We start from the raw sequence: 22,825 nt of genomic DNA on the forward strand, positions 1-22,825 counted from the left end.
TATTATATTCAATTCTCACAGAATTCTTAAGAATTAAGACATGGATACCTTCAGGATAATCAGGCAAGGAATTCATCTGAGGTAAACACTTCACCATATAAAGCTGACTCTCCTTGAGATCTGCTCTCATTATTCCTATGGCCTCTAGGTTAATTATCAAGGATAGGTCTCTCCACAACCTAAGTGTCTAAGGAATTGTAAAAAACCAAGGGAACATGTATAAAAGTGGATCTTGGGAGTACTGGACTATGGGGACAAAATATAAGACTGGATATGGGCACTTAACTCTCTCTACAAAGGGGAATCTACTATAATAGTCTGTAACAATAGATTTTTCCAAGGATTACAATATGTAAATATAAAATGTTTTCCTGGTTCTTTTCCAAGGGGCCCAAGGTAATTTTCTACATATTTCATAGGTGAAGGGAAATACTCACAGACTTTCTAAGGACTGTTAGATATGGCACCTGAGCTGACACTTGAGTTAAATAATGAGAAAGGGAAAGCCTTCATTATAATGATATAAATACATCTATTGTATACCATTTACTTATTAGATAATATAATAAATAGTACCTTTAATTGTTCAACAAAACTTATAATTAGGCATCAATGTCCCTACCCTAAGGATCAGGAAATTGAGTCTTAAAGAAATTAAATAACTTTACAAAAAAAAAACAAACCCCAAAACACTTCACTCTTAGTCTTAAAGCCAATCTTAGTTCTTTAAGTACAAATTGTGCACTCTTTCACTATCATTATGTAATCATATCATATTAAAATGTTATCTTCATATTTTTCAATATTAAATAAATATATTCTCACAATTGAAAATACAAAGAATAAAGACTAGCAAAAGAAAACAAAAATCCACTCTTGACTATGCATAATTTAACAAGTTATCTATAATTTATCTATAATGACACTAGCATTATGAAATCAAGAATCTCATATAAAGCAGCAATAACCCAACAATAACAGTAACAGATGCCTGGAGAATTTTGAGGGAACCATCACAGATACACAGTAAGATAACTTCTCATGGGTCATAAGATGTTTCACTGTCCAAATCTCACTACTCAATAAGCTCTCACATGTCAGGGAAAACAGAGGTCAATAGGAATGCAAGTACCAAAGAAATGGTACTATTTTTTATTATCTCAACGTCATGGTAAAGGCTACCAAGTTGTTTCTTACCAATTTGCACACTACCAACTAGAATAAACAGACTCCTTCTCATCTGCAGGATGAACTCTGACTTACTGGAAAAATTGCTGAATTACATCTACCTGATAAAAATCAAGGCTTAATTTTCCAATTCAAATGAAATTAAATATAGTATCACAATGTGAGAAGAATTTAGGTGTTTGATAATATATCCACTCTATCTGTTTATTCATATATATCATTCAAATTGCTTAGTGAATAAGTCAGTATATTGTTGACACCTTCTGTATTTTCAAATCATAAAGTATCTTTCTATGTATCAAGGATAGTTTTTGCTTAAAAACTTAAATATTAATTTATATATTGGTTTAGAAATTCTGTATATAGTAATTAAATTCCAGTTTGATGGCCAGTTTTCAAAAACATGGAAATGAGAAATAAAATAAATATATTCTAACCTGAAGTTATCATGAATAAACTTAGAAAACTCAATTTTTTTCATATGTTGAAAACAGAATGCCGTGATTGCAGGTCATAAGTTAAAAAGGGATATATAAGGGCCGAAAATGATATATTAAGGCTCATAAAAGCTACTTCTAATGAGTTTGTGAGATTGAAATATCAAATGTAAAATTTTTAGAAAAAGAAAAAAATGTTTCCATAAAGTAACATACTTTCTGTGTTATTTAACAATTACGCCTCATCACTATTAATTACCAGTATTACTATAGCTGAACTACTTGCTCTATTACTTTTTCTCTGGTTTTGTTTTTGGTGGGACTGTGGAGAAACTTTCTAGCCTTTTAAATTCAATTGTTATCTTATCAATCTTTATGAAACATGTTCAACAAATTACTGTAAGTTTCCCCTTTTTTAGTTAGTATAGTTGCTTTGCTTTATGCTGGACACGCATGTCTACTTTTTGAAAATTTAGAGAAACAATGAAGAAATATTTCTGAAAAGATTTAAGCAGTGCTTCTAAGTATAGAGAGCAAAATATAAGAGCTTCTATTTCCATGCTTTTCACATTCTGATTTTTTGCCCTTACAATTTAGTGTTTATTTTCAGTCATTTTTTTTCTTGTCTTTTAAATTAATATTACTGCAAAGTATAAAAAAGATACATACTTCCGGGAACCAGCATGAACCTGTGTACCAGACTTTCTACTTAACAGTTGTGTGACATTCGCAAATTTCCTTACCACTTTGTGTCTCTTTCTTCACCTATAAAGTGTTGATGATAACAATACCTACAGTTAGGATATGGTGAGGAATAAATAATTGAATACATTTAAAACATTTACACCAATGATAGGTAATTGGTAAATGTTCACTATCATTACCGTTATCATTAAATACCTAAGCATATATACTTTTTTTTTTGCTCTTAATGTCTAAATGAAGGAATAATATTAAACCTGTAGTCCCAATTTTTTTTAAAGTTTTTCACGTGTATAATTAATTGCCTTGAGGATCTTTCCATGGCAGTATGCTCATGGATTTACACTGTTCTTTTAAATAGTTCCTTGCTATTTCACTGTATTGATATATTCTGATGATTTAAATCAGGGTTCCTCATTCCTGGCACCACTAGCACACTGGGCTGTATAACTCTTTGTTGTGGGGGCTGTGCTGTGCATTATAGGATGCTTAGCCACAATCTTGATCTCTCCCCACTAAATGCCAGTAGCTGTCCCCACTGCAGATGTGACAACCACAAATGTTCCCAAATATTGCCAAATGTATTTTTGAACTACAAAATTACCACTGGATGAGAACCACTGATTTAGCCAATCATCAGTTAATCATCAATGAAAGGGAATTCAGATGGTTTGTACATTTTTGCTATTTTGAACTTCCTCGCAAAGATGTACATTTTTTTTTTAACATTACTTGGGTTTTTTTCTTCCCTCTACTCCTTGAATTCTGAGAGACTTAGTGACAACTCCTCTCAAACAATCTGAATCTCCACTCAAAACATATTTCTGTTTGTTTCTAGAAATACTTCTGCCTTTTCTTTCCTCCCTTTTCTTTCCTCCCTTTTTAATCATAACTGTCTTCTCTTTTCAACTTTTAAAAATCCAATCAATTTTTTATTCCAGAACTCCAAGAAATATTCTTTGGACTTGTCCCATTAAACGGCCAAAGTCTCATCACTTGTTTTGAGAAGGGCATCAGTTTTTTAAAAAATGGAATAGTGAAGTAAAGAAATATTTAGCAGTCATGGTTGAAAAACTCAGATGCATCTAGGTACCTAATCTGGATTTTGTTATTATTATATGTATGACTTTTCACTTTTTAAAATCCTATGAGCCACAATTCCCTTATGTAATGAAAAGAAAATAATACTATCTCAAAGTCCTTGGGCAAATTAAATAAGACAATATAGGAAAAGTACTTAGCAGAGAGTCTGGTGTGTATTAAGCATGCAATAACATTAACAAATTTAGAAAAAGAAGCTATTAAATAGTTTACCAAGAAATGAAATAAAATCCATAAAAACAAAAAAAGAGACTTTAAAAATTATGTCCACTAGCAATACTAGCATGTTTGTAACCAAGGAGTGAAGTCTCTTTAATGATAATAAAATAATGATCGATAATGGGATAATAATTTAAAGGTGAAAAAGCAAGATGCAAAGTAATATATAACAGAAGATATGATAATAAATAATTGCAGACAATTAAAATTATCACATTTTAAATTTAAATTCCTGTTTGGCAATTGTGAAGAAAGGACTAACACACCTCATATGTCTTCTCAGAAATGAAAGAAATGATAAATTTTATAATTATGATAGAGTTAAGGGGAAGAAAATGATTATCTAGTTTGACTCCTACTGTTGCAACTGACAGATAATCTATCTCAAACCAATTTATGCAAACAAGTATATTTATTTTTCACACACCAGAAAGTATAAGATCATCCGTGAGACCCCTACACTATATGTATATTACTGAAGAAACATTAAAAGCAATTCTATTAAAGTCAAGTATAAACTATGGATTTTGACATTGGTTTTAATATTTATACTTTATTTCTAGCCAGTGAAATAGAACAAGATATTTTTAAAAGATTAAAATACTGAGGAGAAAAATTAGTCATTTTTGTAGATGAAATTATTTCTTAAAAAACACCCAATGGAAGCAATTAAGAAGTCTATGAAAATTAGTCAGAAATTTAAGTAGGGAAACCAGACAGAAGAAAACATTTTTTTAATGAATAGTTTGCCTACAGGCCAGCATTAAATGGTGTATGTTTAAGCATAACTTTGTTTAGTGAATAGACTATTTTCTGTAAGCTCTCCACAGACAGAAATTATATTTTCATTCAAGAACTTTGACTTTTCTTTACTAATGCTTTTTCAGGTATTTATCTTTATGTTTGTGAGTTTCTCTTATGATGCTACTTTTATCAAATTTGGGGATTCCTTGTTGTTGACTTATTTCTCTTTTGGTAATCCTGTTACCAGAAGCATACTCTGAATCAGAGACACTCAGGCAACCGAGATACAGAGGCAGCATCTGCCATCCAGTGGTCTGTACTCCTTTCCTAAATCTTGAAGTACCTTCCTCTTTTGGAGTTTCTATTATTTTGGCCCAGGAATGAGTATCATTGCAATTTGCTGTTCAACCCAGGTGGAAGAGTGAGTGTTATTTCCCCAGCTGTTCTAATGAAGTAATTATCTTTTAAATCTCCTCTTACTCTTTGTATTAGTAGACGCTAATCTTGTACCACTCACAAATCCTCAGTAGTCCCTTCCCATCAGTGCTCCTGGCTATGATTTCCTCTGCTCTTGTTTCTCCATCAAAGAATTCACAACTGCTTCCTAATTTTTAAGAATATTTGGGGTAAAACATTTTACTAATGTTATTCTTTTTCACTTTTCAGCACTGCTCTGGTTATATTTCAAATTAAATTTTTGCCCTTTTCAAAAGATTGGGTGAGATGGTTGATCAACACCATCAATATCCGAGACAATACCATCTTATCTGTCCAGCTTGGAAAATAAATCCATTAATTATTTGGCAACATTTACAGTCTTTCAGTTACAAAATGACCTACAAAATGTTTTTAATGTAAGCTATTTGTAAGCATACACATATATATGTGGCATTATTAGAAATCACATACAAAAATATCTGTCCATTTATAGGTACCACACATATGCATTCAGAGTGAGATGTGCATGTACCCACATGCGCATTTGTGTACATATGTACACACATGGGCACATAAATATGCATTCAGATATGCATACATATGTTTGCATATATCTTCATGTGTGCATGCATAAATGTGCATGTTTCCATTGCATATATAATTATACATACACAAAGATATCAGCAGATACATATTAATCTCCATACATATGCATACATATGTGCATATTCAAATATACAGAAACATGCATGTGTTTGCCTGTTTATGTGTGTATGCATATGAATTTACATATATACACTGAGATACACATACCCAATTCATGCATATGTATATATATTTCCATGTATCTGCACATGTGTACACATAAGCACATGTGAATTTATGAATGTCTATACAAGTATAAACACAGGTATATGCATATACTACTATGAAATGAAATTACACGTATAATTTCATAACAGCTATCTTGTTGCACAACACATATATGAATGTATATTTTGAACATCTTGCAAAGGCTGTAGATATGTCCCCTTGATATCACTTAAATGGTTATTTGCTATTATATAATTATCTAACAATTTATATAGTTAAATTTCTACTTTTTTTTAACATTTATGTTTCTACTCATTTTTCACTACAGTATGTGATTTACTTAAAAAGCCTGGGCCCTGCAGTCACATTACATGGGACATCAGCAGTAGCGGTTGCTGTTCTCATAATAACAATGTCCCTAGGATTTAATGAGTAAGATAAGCAAAGCCTACGGTGTCTTGCAGTTGGTAAACACTCAGTAATTTTATGTACTACTAGAACTATCTTTGTTACATAAGTGCATATATATAATATTTCTGTACATAAATCTACAGTATATTAAAATATATATATACAATCACCCTTGTGACTTATTATTTCCCTTCAATACATTTTTAAAAGTAGAGTCTAAAGATCTAAGATGATTTAACACTTTGATAAATCCTGCCAAATTTTCTTCCAGAAAAATTGTCCTAATTTATAATCCTATTCACAAATAACTGCCCAATCATTTATGTACATCCTTATCATTTTTCTTTCTTTTCTCTTAATAATTCTACATCTTTCTTAGCATAAATTGCAAGACACACCATCTTTTTGTTTGGAAAGCTTTAAGAGTAGAAATACTTTAATATTACCCAAATGCATAATGATTTCGACCAAAATGCCAAAAAGCCAGTAGTCAAGATGAAGTCTCAAATGGTAACTTGTATAGGACCTTGTACTGTGTATGTGGTGTTCTTTGTTTACTTGGTTTTACTTTTCCTCCGCATTTCTTTAAAATAAAGGGACTACATATCGTATTTCTGAACTTTCTATGAACCAATCTGATTTTTTTTTCCTAATTCATTCTAACTTCAGCATCCTCAATTTAAAGGCCCAACACAAGAAGCACTAACCTACAGAACATGATTATTTTCCTGCTGATTTCGTTTTGTTTCCTTCACCTTCAAATAAGAATGAAAATGAGGTTTCCTTATGCAGCATTAAGGTACCCATATATAAGAAATTACAGTCTCTATGAGAAATCTGCACATTATCACTATGGTAGGCTATAGAAAAGATGAGAAACTATCCATTCTCAGCTAAGTAAACAATAACAACAAAGGTAAAGAGGAGTAATTATGAGTATTTTCACAAAATTAAGTGGAAGTATTTGAATTACATAGTAGCAGTGGGTCTTAGTAACTCTTCTGTGCTGGCAATGTGACTGTGTTTAAGAGAATACAGAACAAAAAACATTAACAAACAATAGTCAGACGGGTTAAGATTTCAGGGAGGGCAGGAGTTGATATATTCAGGACTCTGGGAAATGCTTATCTTCTATTGTGAAAAATCAAATGGTGATTTGTTACCTCAAAATAAAGGATCTTATATACTGATTGTAGGTATAAACAACAGAGCCTGTATGAATGAATGCAGGTTCCTGGAGTCAAAATTAAGAGGTAAAAATGAAACTAATATTAAAGAAAATGGTGATTTATTTTAATTTACTGATCATTCTAGTTAAAATAAAGTTTCTCAACTAAGAGACTTAGAATAGCTAACCTTGAGAGAGTAAAATGTTTAAATAAAATAAACCATGTAAAGGGTCTAGTACAGAACAAATGATGTTTTCTTTATAAGTGCTTTATTACTCAATTTTCTGAATAAACAGGTAAAATCTTGGTAACATATAATTATTTTACTCTAGAGAAATGGGAAATTGAAATTTGTGATGGATATATTATGGGCCTATTCAGTGAATCATTTTTGAAGAAATGTTTTCTACCAGGTGGCATCAAATCATATAACTCAAGTATTGCCTTTAGGCTTAAACTGATTAGAATTGAGGCAATGCTATGAATAATGACTTGGTAACTTTCAGTATGTAAAATATGAAGAATTCTACTGCTTCTCTAATACTCACATTTTTCTTTTCCACACAGCAACTACAATTTATTTTCAGAAAGCCCAGCAATCTGTTAAATATCTACCTGGATTGTTTCATATGATTTAATCAGTTCTATGTGTTATATACTATTTCTAATGATTCTTATTTGACCAAAAGGAAACGAGAGTCACAGAAAATTTATATAACACTATATACACAGGGTTACGCAGAGCAAGTACGAACAGTAATTTAAATTTAGGTCTGTCTGACTCCAGAGCCCAAGTCCTTACACAATAACATACTTCTCATACACGAACACTCAAAGATCTTCATGATCTTTTAAAACCTGTCAAATTCTACTCTCACCTCATGCGATTCCTAACAGCTTCTTTAGTGCATCCATCACCTATTTTTCACTGGGTTTCTCTTGGAAGATTTTTAAACAAGTCATCCTTTAGATTATAAACTTCCTTGCCTATAACTCACTTATAAATTGGAAAATTAATTTTTCAGTTTTTAAATAGTATTCAGGTTTCCCCACTGATATGATACTGCATGGAGAAGTGACAATGTGGAGGGGCATCTTGATCTAGTTGAAAGCCTCTTTAGAAAACAGAAAGTGTTCCTTTCTTATTCAAATGCAACATTTCATATACAACTTGCATAGTAATAAAAGCATTTTATTGAACATGTTAAATTATAGACTATGCCTTAATGAAAATGCTAAGGTTGAGCTAAGGTTATTTGATAATCTTACTTTTCTGTTGGGTTGATACAACTCTTTTATATGATATATACCTCATGGTATTTTGCATTTCAATATAAAGTTTAGATTCAGCTTGCCAATATCTACAAAATCTAGTGGAGTTTGACTGGAATCACACTGAAAGTATAAATCAACTTGGAGAAAACTGGTATCTTCACAGTACTAAGTTTTCCAGTCAACAAATCTAGGTCCACCTAAGAAATCTATAACTAAATTATGAAAATTCGTAAGTAATTTACCAATATTGAATAAAAAATCATAAATAAAATCAACTATATTTTTCCGTATCAGAAAAATTAAGTATATATTTTTCGCAATTATTATAATTTGAAGTGATTTTTCTTATTACAAAGCATCTCAAAGCTTTCTCAATTACTTAGTTTGCATTGTAAGCATTTATTTTTATTTAACTTTGTATGATATTCCTAAAACTTACACATGATGACAATCAACTAAATTATGGAGTAAAAGATAATTAAGAATAAAGAGTATTTTCCTCAAATCTCTGGAAAAATCAATGTTGAATATTTAAAAATCTTTATGATTTCCTAAATTCTAAATATTTCTTTTCAGTAAATCACTAAATACAAAATCATTTGAATATATTAATTATTCCATGACTTTCTCTATATATGTCTAATGACATATTCCACTACAATATTCTTTTTGACAACAAATAATTTAAATCTGAATTTGTTTGAAAGTCAAATATACATGCACACAGGTATACATACACAGTAGCATATTTAACACATCTTAATTAATGAATTGACATTTATATACATCAATAAATAGGTATTTTTCTCTTTCTCTCTATATATACACACTCATACACACACCCATATATACCCATATATAATACTCTGATAAAAAGGTTCAAAACTTCTCTATTATCTACCATGTCTGGCCCTGAAGGATTAATATTCTGTTGTTTTTGTTTGTCATTTCAGTGTTGGTTACACAGGTATATTTGCTAGGGTTGCTGTAACAAATGGCTTTAACAATGGAAAATTTTCTTCTCACGTTCTGGAGGCTAGAAGTTCAGAATCGAAGTGTCAGCCCTGTTGGTTTGTCTGAGGTCTCTCTCTTTGGCTTATAAATGAACATCTTCTCCTCCTTGTGTTTTTACATGATTTTTCACTCTGTACATGTCTGTATCCAAATATCCTCTTTTTTATGAGACTACCAGTGATATTTGATTAGGGCCTACCCTGATTACCTCATTTTAGCTTAATTACTTCTTTAAAGATCATATCTCCAAATATAGCCACATTCTGAGGTACTGGCATTTGGACTTCATCATATGAATTTGTGAGGGTCACAATTTGGCCTTCAACAACAGACGTGTTCAGTTTGTGAAATTCTTTGGTCTGTATATATACACCACTTGGATAAATATATACACACATACTAAAAAAAGTTTCAAATAAGATCTGCTCTCTACTGACCCTGCTCCTTAAGCTCTGTTTGAACCTCTACTTTACTCTGGGCCAGCCCTGCTCAATTTGAATTCTGATCTCAGCAGTATTATCCTTTGGACTCATCTCCATATTCTAGAAGAGAGATCTTGTTTTAAAAATTATTTGTATTTTATTCCAGACATTCTGATGGCTTAGGCTGTGCTGCACCATAACTCTCTAATCGAGTGGTTCCTGCTGGTTGTTTTTCTCATAAACAAGTTGGAGCCATTGTAGTATTCTTCTAGCCTTCCTTTATCTCCTAGTGGGAGCTTCCACTCTCCTTCCAGGAAAGTATTTATTTCTTTTTCTGTATTCTTTGGTCCTTAGAATTGAAAGGGAGCAGGACCCTACAGGCCCCTCAACCCTTGCCTCTTGTTTACAGAAAAGCTGAAGTCTCCCAGGCCTCCCTGAGTCATAGAAGGCTCAAGCATTTGATTACAACAAGCCTGCAGGCATTGGAGGATGGGAATGACTCTGACCACCTACCTCAACAATTAACTGAGATTATTCCCTCATTTCCCTTTAAAACTTTCATGGATGAACAGAGTATTTGGAGATGGATTTTTGGGGGGATGCTGAGTCCACCAGATTGCAGGCATTCTGGTTAAAAGCAACTTTCCTTTTTGTTACCAAGGCTGTCGCCCCCAGGATCATACCCCTGCCCCTCCCTCAACTAGAAACCAGTTACTTTTATCTAAGTCTCAGGACACAGTTGCAGAGAAGAAACAAAAACTGGTTAGAACTGATGGAGTTCAAGATGGTGGCTCTGACTTCCAGTGGACCTTGAGCCTCACCCTACACTCACTGTAATACATTAATATGCTAAATAACACACCCACCAGTGCCATGACAGTTGACAACTGCCATGACAACAACCGGAAAAGTCCACACAAGGACTGAAAAGCCTGTATAAGGACTGACTGGCCCGATCACATGTGGAACAAGGACATGATGGCAGAAGCCATAGAAGTCCATGTAGCCCGACTTGCGCCGTCTTGGCTGACAGCTCGCTTGAGTGCCTTTTCCTCACTAGAGCACATTTTTTTCTCCCTGTTGAAGCACTTTCTTTCCTTTTCCTCTCTTGAGAAATAAAAGCAGTTTCACTCTGTCCCTCTGCATCAGCTGTGAATTCTTTCCAGCCAGCAGGCAAGGACCCACACTTCGGTGGGCCTCCTAATTTAGGGGTCTCACTATCGGCTAACAGAATCATCAGAACTCCCTTTTCTCCTCCTTTCACTATTCTATGCATTCTTGTGAACATGGCCTTTCTTCTTTAATAATATCTTAAGTAGTTTTCTATATTAGCACATAGCTCATTCTTCGATCATATGCATAATAGTCCACTGAATAGGGTCCTCATAATTTATTAACACCAGCCCTATTGAAGGATTTATCCAATGTTTATAGTAATTTGCTATTACAAACAGTATTGCAACAAACATCCATTATGCAAACATCACAGTTTGACAGTTAAAATTCTCATGCAATTCAAATGCTTAGACAGTTTTATTTTCTCAAAAAAAATAATAAACTCTCTGAAACAGATATCATGAGCTAAGAAAAAAAGACAGATAAACAAGGAAGAACAGATAAGAAAGGAAAAGTCCATTTCAGAATTAAACTAGAGGTGTACCTGCTCAATCCCCCTGGGAGAATTAAAAGACTAACACCGCAGAGCCACTGTATCAGATATAGCAACCAATTTCCAAATTAAATAGTTAAGATATTTAAATTTTAAGTAAAAACCTAAACAAAAAGTAGTCTATAAAAACAAGCCTTAACTAAGTAACTCAGAGGATTTTACTATAAAAAGTCTGACAGATATTAAAATCAGTGCAATATTTCAAATATTAATAGATAATAGTATAATTCAAGAAAAATCAATACACAAACGAAATAAGACCATTTTGAAAAAACATCTAAAGCATACTGAACATTAGTTGAACATAAATCTTCTTTAAACAATAAGAGCACAAAATATGTCATGAATATTTAGAAACTAAAGGGAAAACTGACAAGAACACAATCGTGCCATTCTTTAATAAAATGACTTCAATCAGAATGAATGAAGGAGTAAATTAAAAAAATCCAGAACAGATGTGATAAATCCCCACGCACTCTGGAAATCAACATGTAAAGCAGATGTGTGAAATGATTTACGTAAAGAAATAGAAACTACAAGAACTTTGGTGAAAGGCAAATTTAAAAAAATAGAAGGAAAGATTGTACTGCTAACACGAAATGCTTCTGTAGGCCAATTCGTTACTTAGTTACATAACTTACAACATTTCTACACTCTCTCTGGAATAAAATCCACTAAATCCATAAAGGTATAAAGATAACCAGTCACATCCAGGATCATAATATGATAAAGCTGGCAATTCATATTATAAGTGCACGTGTAACTGACGTAAGTGAAAATGCACCACTATGCTAAGTAACACTTTCAGCCAATAAGAGCTTAGAAGCTGTAGTTTCAGAATATCCTCATTTTCCCCTTTAGAATTAGTAAGAAATATGCGACGGCTAGGAAGAAATTTGTGCAAAAAAAGATGTAAACAATCAGGATCAATTTTTTCCTCAGAAGGAGCCTAAGCCCTTGAATTACACAAATGATTAGGGGTGCACCACATGAACCTCAGGCATATCCACCACCCTGGAGTAAAATACACCTCCTGTGGGAGATGTAAATGCTTAAGTAAGTTATTTAAAATATTACAGTAAGGCAGCAGAGCTCAGATTCTTCACAGGGGTTATTTCCTGTGAGTTAAGTACTTCCTTTCCAGCTATCCTCCCTATTTCTCTTCTTATGGCTTCAGACTATTAATCCCTTAAACCTAATGTTTGAGTTTCAGAAGAACAGTGAAACACAATTTTCTAAAAAGATAAGATTATAGTGAAGGGGGGTTCATCACAATTCATTAAAACAAATAAAAGTTATTAAAAGGGATATCTACTATAGAACATTTATTAATAAAATACATACTAAGTGAAACAAATACTTATAATTTTAGCATCTATTCCTGATTTTGTGTGTGTTCATAACGGCATAAAAATTCTTGCATATAGTAAAAATAAGTCTACATAGCACTGGAAAAATTTATATTAAGTTTAGGAAAATTTTACCACTCCACATACTATAACTTTGATCGTTATTTAATAAATTATAGGCATTGGTAGTTCTAGCTAATATACTCCTTAAATAACATGATTACCTAGAAAATGTAAGAAAATGAGATGGGAAAAGTCTTTTAGGGCATGAGAGATCATTTAATCACTTAATAAATAAATATAGGAAAATATAAACTTCGTATATATTTGCAGTGCCCACTAAGAGACCAAAATAGAAAAATAAAATTAATAAAATTTTTTCTATACAAAAATATAAAATACCCATGTATACATTTTGGTATAGGTATTAATACATCAGTAACCTGTAGTGAAGAGAATAAAAAACCTAAACAAAGAAGTCTATCCCATTCCTGAATAAGAGTAGATATACTAAAATAGCAATTAAAAATTATACATATATATACACAAAAATAATAATTCCAAGAGAAATGAAAAAAACTTCAGAACTTGATGCTATTAAGAAGATACACAAAAAAGGCAAAATATGTTTTAAAACAAACTGAGGGATAAGGTTCATATCTTAACAATTAAATAAAATACAAATTTCCAATAGTTTAAAATGTGAAACCTGGACTATATTGATCAGATAGGGAAATGAAACTGAATGAAATAGTAAAATATGCGTGTGTGGGGGTGGGTATTACTGAGTATATGTTTTTGTTTGCTTATGTATATGTCTTAAGTTTTCTAGAACGTTATGTTATACAGTAAATACACAGTTATGAAAAAGGGGAAAATACATCTTATTTGTGTTTGAAATTTATTAACTCTCTGGAAAATGATATTGGGTTGTCTCTAAGCATGAAAAAATTAGAAAAAATATATATTAAAAAAATAAATGCAGTGTCTAGATGATAAGTGATGTCTTTGCTTTTACATGATGAAGACAACAAATGTGTAATCAAATAAAGTAAGGTTCGGTTTGTTGAGGTGAAAAAATAAGAATTATTTTTTCTTAAGTTTTCCTGAATGAGGTCAGGGACATGTACAAACCCTTTACTTTGCTATAGACGTTCCTCTTTGTCTCTTAAAAGTAGCTGCCAAGGTAAAAGGCTTTTTCATTTCACCTACGTGTTGCTAGACCGGACTATACAACATGCTATCCCCAGTCGCAGTGGTGTCACCCAACCCTGTTAGGCTTTTCATTTTCTGTACCCTGCCCATCACTGTGTAAAGGGAAATAAGTTGTTTTCTCTGACATTCCTTGGAACCAGGTGGGCAGGCAGTCTGGCAACAGAACAGCAGTGACTAACATTATCCATAATTCAACTTGCTGACAAAGATTGGTTGATCAATAAAAGCAGTCTTTTGACACAGATGACAATTTATTCTTCATTGATTGTCAGGTGATAAGTGATATCCTTCATCTATCATTTTTGCTCCTTATGCGTTATTCTGTAGCTCCATTTCTGGTCCCGACTGATTCTTGACTCTGATTATAAGTTTCTTGCCTTATTGAAAGTGGGGAGGACAGCGTTTTTATTCTCACTTTATCCCCACATTGATGCTTGAAGTTTGATTCATATCACCAGACTTAATTTCAAAGGTTTTCCAGCATTTGCTGTTTGCAATGAAATCTACTGATTTAAAATACAGATTCATCTAGCTGATTCTCGCCTCTAGCACTAGAAAAGCATTTTCAAATACACTGTAGTTAACCTTATAATTGTTCCTTGAAGTCCTCAAGAGCTATTTGAGGTGTGTTCACTAAACAAATTTATTTTTTTACTTTGCTTTTTCTTTAAATTATGTTCTAAATACCTCATGGTGCCTGTGGAGGTTCTTTGCCACTCTCTGTTGATTGCTTTTGCAGGTATCTCCAGATAGCCACCCTTCAGGGCTGAACTACCTTCCCCAAATTGACATCCGAGTTATCAATGTGATGGATTAACTGTCCTCCCAGATGACTACCTCTGGCACTCAGTGACACACACAGGCACAGGTGTGGAATCATTTGTTCGACAGTATCTCCTTTATTCTATGCTTGCAACCCCTTTTTCCCCCAGGGTACTTGAGTTTTCCAGGAGTCAAATCTTACTACATACACAACTTTGTCAGAATTACCTCTCTCTACAGAGGCCTAAGGTTGTGCTATGAAACCACGCTTACCTATGTCAAGTCATGTTTTTTTCAGTTCTGTCCAAGATTGACCTACTGAGCCCATATGGAAACAAGGAGGATCTCTGCATTAGCTACTTAAATACACTTAGGTATATGTGACAGGATTTACATTCAAAGTGGGACCTTGGCTATACTTCTTAAAATAATATTTTCTATATATTAGACAGACAATAGGTAGTTGCTGCTAGAAAGTAAAATACTTATAACAAAAGTAAGAAAAGACAGGAAAACATGTATTATTTACATAATGCTGCAGGTTAATTTGTTTTTCAGTTATTATAACATGACAGCTATTTAAATATTAATAAATATATACTATGTCAATATTAGTAATAGTATTCTTTTTTAAGAAGGAAATAGAAAACTCAGAGTTTATTTTTTCAACCCCTGTTTTTTTTCCCAAGGTGATACACTGTTCCTGGAGATACTGCAATTCCAGGTCAATGCATGGAGTGGGCCGAGCAAGCTCCTATTCCAATTCCCTGCTCCAAAAATCCATTTAATATACTGTCCTCAGATGGAGGACGTATCAGATACTAAACTGATAAGAACAGATACTACACTTGATCTTAGCCAAAAGGCCGAGAAATGATAAACCATATTCTTATTAGAAATAACTATAAAAGTAATCATAGCTTAGCAGTTGATGTACATTTATTATATGCCAGACTATCCTAACCACTTTACATACAAAAACTCATTCATTTGCCTCAACATCCTTATGAGTCACATACTATTACATATATCATCTTAGAACTACAGAATTAGAATTTGGAATTTTCTAGGTATTGCACAATAATTCTCAAATGTCAAGTGACCATAGAATAAAATACAGAAATGTTCAATAAAACATAATACCCAGGACTACTAATGATTAAAATGCAAATTAAAATAAGAACAACCTATCTTCAATTTATCTGCAAAACTTTCAAATTAAAAACCTGAATTATTTTCAGAGCGGTTGAGTGTGGGATTAGAGTTATCCTCGCATAATGTAATTAGATATGTAAATGACAATAACAATTAGGGGCTATAAATCAAAATTTAATTTGTAGTATTTTTGTATCTAACTTTTTAAACAAGAGAATGAAAATATTAGTAGAGGAAAATATATTTAATTATGTAAAAAAAAAGTCATTTCTGCTTCCCAAAATGTAATATTCAATGATTTCTTCTAATACTCCTGAATTTAAATTAAAAAATATTTTAAATGATTTGGAAACTTTATGTGGAGGCTTGAAACATTTAAATTTATTTAAATTTATTCTTTAAAATAAACAGTTTATCCCAATACTTTCATAGATTTTTTTTCATCATTATTTAATGATGCCTCTTTGATCATATATTACATATTTTATTTTCTCCTTCTGAGTCGTATACTGTATTCCACTGAACTACCTATTATATATTCTTGGTTCCACACTGTTTTCATTAATTTCTTGAATGACAATTTCAAGAGATTTCTAGCTGGTAAAATGTCATGTTCCCATATTCATTAAACTTTAATTTCTAATTCTGATAATCTTATCTTATGCTTTAATTACAGGAAATAATTCATTACACCTGCCCAGAAACTTGACATTTACAAAGCGTATTTCTCTACACCATCCCACAAACCCTTATAAAAATACTGTCAATGAAATACTACATTTTTTTTTAAGCAGATGACAAACTGAAGGCTAGGGAGGTTATCACCGCCTGAGAGAAGTATTATGCTGTAACCGTGTATTCATATCTAATTTCTGTATTTTACTGAAATTAAAATGCCACTAACTGTAATATCATTATTTTATACATTAAAAATAAAAGCATTGTTAATTAAACTGAAAGAATGTATCCATGTCACTTCAAGTTTGTATTTCATTCCCATTGTAAAAAAATGAAATACAAAGTTGCATTTCTCTGGATTCTTTTATACACTGATTTTTATCATATATTGGGCTGCTCTAGTTTTGGGGTTTTCTACATGCAAATTACATTGTTTAAATATTGAATGCTTATAATGTCTTTCAAATTACAAGGAATCTCTCTCTGTCCTTATATGGCTCCCTCGCTCCCCCTCTCTCTAGCATGTGTATCTATCTGTACATATAGAGAGAGAAAGAGATTGATCTTCTCATATTTATATGTTGAGAGTATGTATCTCATACATGTGTGTATGTATGTATGTGTATGTATGTGTGTGTGTGTGTGTATCTCAACATCATATGGCTGATTGACAAACAACGAGTTTAAGTTGGTAATGATTATAAGACAAATCCCCAGCTAGGATAATAAAAATGTGAAAAAAATTTTCATCTTTGAATAAATGAGATAAAGTGTTTTTATGCTTTCATCTCCAAGTCAAAAACATTTACCATCTATCTAGCATCATCAATTCCCTCATGAAAGACTTTGAAAATATGATAAAAGGCATAGCAACATAAGATCCCCTTAGTACCACTGGCTTTCATTCTTCTATAGCATTAACAAATATTTAAGTGTCTAACATTTCCTGAGACTCTATAATGGATTCCTAGTTTCTAGAAACATATGTAACATATGCTTTTTTTCTGAAAGGCACATGTGTTATGCCATATCCTCCTTCAAAAACATTATATAAATCCTGAAACCTACATAAAAAGTCATTTTTAAATCTATCAAACACTTATTTCCATAATATTGTGTAACTGAATGTTTCAGTTTAATCTCAAGCTATTTTTCTGTCCAATTTCTATGTCGCAGCTAACTCAATTCAGTTTTCCTGAGCATGTTTTCTTGTTGTGAAGATAGGTATGATTACTTCCAAATTCTTTACATGTGTCAGGTAAAACCAGAAGTCTCAAATATTTTTGAATGACTTAGTAAAATATTCCTGACAAAAATTTTTAATGAAAATAAAGCAAGATAAAACTATTCATTAAAGCTAGCTTTACTTCCATCCATAAAAAAGCCACAAATAGGAAAAACAACCTGAAACTAAATAAAACAAAGTACTAATAGTAGTGATATCCTGGTTTCATTTTTCATTTTTCTTTCATGTGTATTTGTTTCTTATTTTACAATAAACATGTATCAAAATCAGAATACACACATTAAAATGATTTAGTATAATAGTTTTGAGCAAAACTAGAGAAAAGGGGTAAAATATATCACAAGAAAGTGGAATAAAGCGTTCATTACACTGAATATTGAAAATATATTCTCACTTTTACAAAATCTTCAAGGTGAGAACATAGGTGATAACAAGGTTACAGAGTGTACAATAGGAAATCAGCTCTAGGTTACACTGATTAGTCATGCAGTTCCAGTGCTACTTAATGTTTTTACTGTCTGCTTACTTCATTCAATTTCTGTGATTTCCTGCTGTCAGAAGACTTCACTGTCAGGAGAACTCACATGACAGTGTTAAAAAAGGTGCAATAAAAGTTATTACAAATCTGATTATGCCATTTGTCTTCTTGTAAATTTTAAATGAATCCCTTTCTTTCTACAGAATGATATTGCATTTTAGAAGATTAGCTTCCTTATTTCAGTCTCCTGATCTCCTTCAGTTACATGTTATCCCTTCATCTTCCTCCCCCAAACAAAAATACATGCAATATATGCAGCAGGACTTTCATCTTTGTATCCTCATAAATGTTGAAATTTCGGACTAGAGTCCTTTATCTTATTAACATGGAAGTTATTTTATATTTAACTATAATGTTTCTTACCTCTAAAGAGAATTGGTTATGCATATATGTTTCAATACTCAAGTCAGAGACATAGTTTCTTGCTTTGTGCTACCACAAAACATTGGAAATAATCCTGGATTGATACCCTTTTTACATGACATTATTATTGATAACTTACTTGTGAATTGTTACAGTGACACCTTCACTGCCAACCTGTTTTAAATTTGATTCTACCACCTAACATTACTTATCCCCATCCCCTGCTTTTCTAATAATCCTATAATCTCTATTTTTGCCGAGTATACATTAGCTACTTAATTCTTCATCTCCTTTCCCTCACAGAAATGGAATCAAACAGTGCATAGCCCTGAGTCTGACCTCTTTTGCTTAGCGTAATGCACTTAAAATTACTCTGTGTTAGTGCATTAATCAGTAGTGTTTATTTTTACTGATCAGTAAATAGTATTCCTTTATATGAATTTGTCCTATTTTTTAAAATACATTCACCACTTGAAGCATTTCTGCATTATTTCCAGATTTGGCTGATCGTGTAAAAAGCCATCAGAAATATATGTAAATAGCCATTTGTATTAAGATACATTCTCATTTTTGAGGCAAAACTTGGGTTTGGGGTTGCAGGGATGTATGAAGTGCGTATGTTAAAATTTAAAAACTGGCAACCAATTGTCCAAATTGCCTGTGTCATTTGGCATTTTTCATCAATTTATGAAATTTCCAGTTGTCCTGCATTCTTTCCAGAACTTGGTATTATTGGTCTTATAATGATAATAATGATGGCATCTTTAGTTTAGCAATTCTAATAGGTGTGTAGTGCTATTTCATTGTGGTGTTAGTTTGCATTTCCTTAATAACTAATAATGATGAGCACCTTTACAAGACCTCATTTTCCATATACCTATCTTTTTTGGTGAATTGTCTGTTCTAATAGCTTTACTTTCTAAAAAAAATTACATAGTTCATATTTTATTATTGTTTTGAAATGTTTAAATATATTCTGGATGTAGTATGTGTGTGTGTGTGCATGCATATATATATATATGTATATATATATAAAATATACAAATATTTCCTCCCAATCTGAGACATGAATTTCATTTTCTAAACAATACTTTTGAAGAGAAGTTCTTAATTATAATGAAGTCCAACTTATCATTTTTCATTTACGATTTATGCTACTGGTTATGTATAAGCAATCTTGAGCTAAATGTCAAAAAGATTAAAGATTTTTCTGTTAGATTTCCCTCCAGATGTTTTATTAGTTTAAGTTTTACATTTTGACTTATATCCATTTCAGTTATTTTTCATACATGATGTATAATATAAAGTATTGGTCAATGTTTTCTTTCTTTACACTATTTTTCAAGCATGTGGATTTTAAAATAGTAAAACATAGTTTGTTGAAAAAAATCCTTTCTTCATTAAATTGTTTCAATGTATTTGTGAAAATCGAATGGCCACATATATGTGTATCTATTTCTGAACTCTCAATTAAATTCATTACTTGTGTCTATACTTTCACCAACAACACACTGTCTTGATGACTGAAGGTTTACAGTAAGTCTTGATATCAGGTAATGTATGCCCTACAACTTGTCTTTTACAAAATTATTTTGTTTATGCTAGTTATTTTCATAGAAAATTTAGCATCACATTATTGATTACTATAAAAGAAATCTGACTTTGATCACAGAATCAAAATTGTGATGAAAATCAATTATTACATTATAATGCAATTACATCATAATTACTACATTAAAAGTTAATGTGCTAAACATTCTAATCAAAAACCAGAGCTAGTCAAAATAAAGGAAAGTGCAAAATCCAACTTTATGCTGTCCATAAGAGATACACTTCAAATATAAAAATCAAAGATAGACTGAAAGTAAATAGACTGAAAAAAGATTCATCATATAAATAATAAGTATAAGAAGGCTGAGATGGCTATACTAATATTTGGTAAAGTTAGATTTCAATATAACCTTGCTAGAAATAAAGAGAGACATTTCATTATAGCTAAGAATCAATTCACTGGGAAGATAACATAATAATAATAATTATTTATGTGCCTAATATCAAAGCTCCAAATTACATGTCACAAAAATAGAAAAGGTAGAAACAGACCATTCCACAGTCATAATTGGACATTCTGCACCCCTCATTCAGCAATTGATAGAAGAGGCCAAAAAGGAGTATCATTGTCACTGAATATCTGAACATCATTATCAAACAATTTATCCTAACTTATATTCAGCTAACACTAAACTAACAACAACAAAATGACTTTCTTCAGACAGTATGATATGTTCATTAGGATATACCACACGTGATGTAAGATGATTTTAATTGTTATGAGACATTTCTCCATGGTTCTCTTTTAAGTAGAAGCACTAGCAGTTCTTTGTTCTGGGAAATATTTTCAAGGATGCTTATACAGTCAACAGTCATAGAAGACAGAGATAGTGATTCTCTCAAAACAAAGGACTTGTTGCCCATAATATAAGATTTGGGCTCCTTAGGTAAGGTGCCTCACCTATAGCTACTTGGCAGGCATCTATCTGGGTTCATCAAAAACACCCTCGTAGGATATAAGGGTAAGAAGGACTGAAGTGACCAGTTACTGCTTGCTGTACTTACTGCTTGCTATGCTGTACTAAAGTTTTTGCATGACCCAGGAGCTGCATGTCTTCTACTAGTAAGTATGAAGATAATTTATTAGCATACAAGTAGCATAACATCTGTTTACAGTTCTTGACAATTTTGGCAATGAGGATGGGATGGTGACAGAGAAATGACTGTGGACTAGGAAGGTTGAGGGTTTTGTGGGATGACTAACAGGATTTGAGCTAAATTCAAAGGAGTAAGTAGTAAAAATGTTCATCAAACTGTGCGGTCAACTGGCTAATGAATGGACCTTACTCATCAATGAGTAAGTACAGGTTGGTGGTTACAGGCCAAATAATAGAAAAGAGTTCTCTATTTCCCCCCCCCCCAGTACCCTCTTTCTGCTAACTCTTCACTGAGAAGGGAAAAGGAGTCTTCCTCACTAATCTGGTAGTCATCCTTAGGTCTTATGTAAGACTCATTCTATGTGTTCAAAAGGTTCACTCCCATTTCAAAAGATAGTTACACAGATGTGTACCTACATTGAGCATGAATTAAAAGGAATTTCACGATCACTCTGTGTAGAAACAAGGTAAATCATAAGAACTTCTAATCAATTGGAAAATAAGGGTTGGGGAACACAATGCTTGTCAATGATGAATGTCTACAGCTGGGCTGTCTTACGTTTCAGTCTACTCCATGGTCTATTATTGCCAACTTTAGATCAATTCAGAGACAACAGAAAACATTTCAGAGTTTTTTGGTATATGTTGTTTTGTTTTGTCTGGTTTGTTAGCAATGTGCCCTGGTTTCCATAAGGGAGATATGCCTTCTCAGGTAGATTTTTCCAAAACAGACAAATTCACATGCTAAACCACAGATGAGGCATTTATTAAAATTCCGTTTGGATTTACAGTGCTACTGAATGTGACCCACTGGAGAATGTGAAACTGACCCCAATCTTGGTAAATTTGCAATCAGCCATACTTTTCTGGAAAAGTCCTACAGTCCTTATGTTAAAATTTGATGAAAGGCTAAGAGTTATCATTACAACTGAATAACAAATGCTTCCAACTAAACTAAATTCTTTCAGAAATGTCACTCTATGTAAGACAAGCCCATGCCAGTGAAGGGCATAAACTCATGGCCCCATTTAGAAACAACATGTCTGTGACTGCAGAGTCAGGAAGTCCCCAAACAGAAAACAGATGGTGCCAGTAGTGATGATCTTGCCACTGGATATATGACTTTTAGAAGATTGAACACATTAGAAAATCCTTCTGTTGACCTGCAAGCAGCTGCTGAACTATTCAAAAAGAAAAATAAATGAAACT

The 22,825-nt window shown here is 32.3% G+C and overlaps 1 long non-coding RNA gene and 1 other non-coding gene across 4 annotated transcripts in view; both read right to left on the reverse strand.

The window, feature by feature from the left end:
* The window catches only part of LOC140696108 (uncharacterized), a 375,098-nt gene that overhangs the window by 342,219 nt on the left and 10,054 nt on the right, over nt 1-22,825 (reverse strand). The gene's annotated exons all lie outside the window — the stretch shown is intronic.
* LOC116280420 (U2 spliceosomal RNA) lies at nt 15,616-15,806 on the reverse strand. The gene has a single exon (XR_004189807.1). It is a non-coding gene; the product is annotated as a U2 spliceosomal RNA (small nuclear RNA).

Source organism: Vicugna pacos, chromosome 4 (assembly GCF_048564905.1).
Source record: "Vicugna pacos chromosome 4, VicPac4, whole genome shotgun sequence".
Taxonomy (NCBI): Eukaryota; Metazoa; Chordata; class Mammalia; order Artiodactyla; family Camelidae; genus Vicugna; species Vicugna pacos.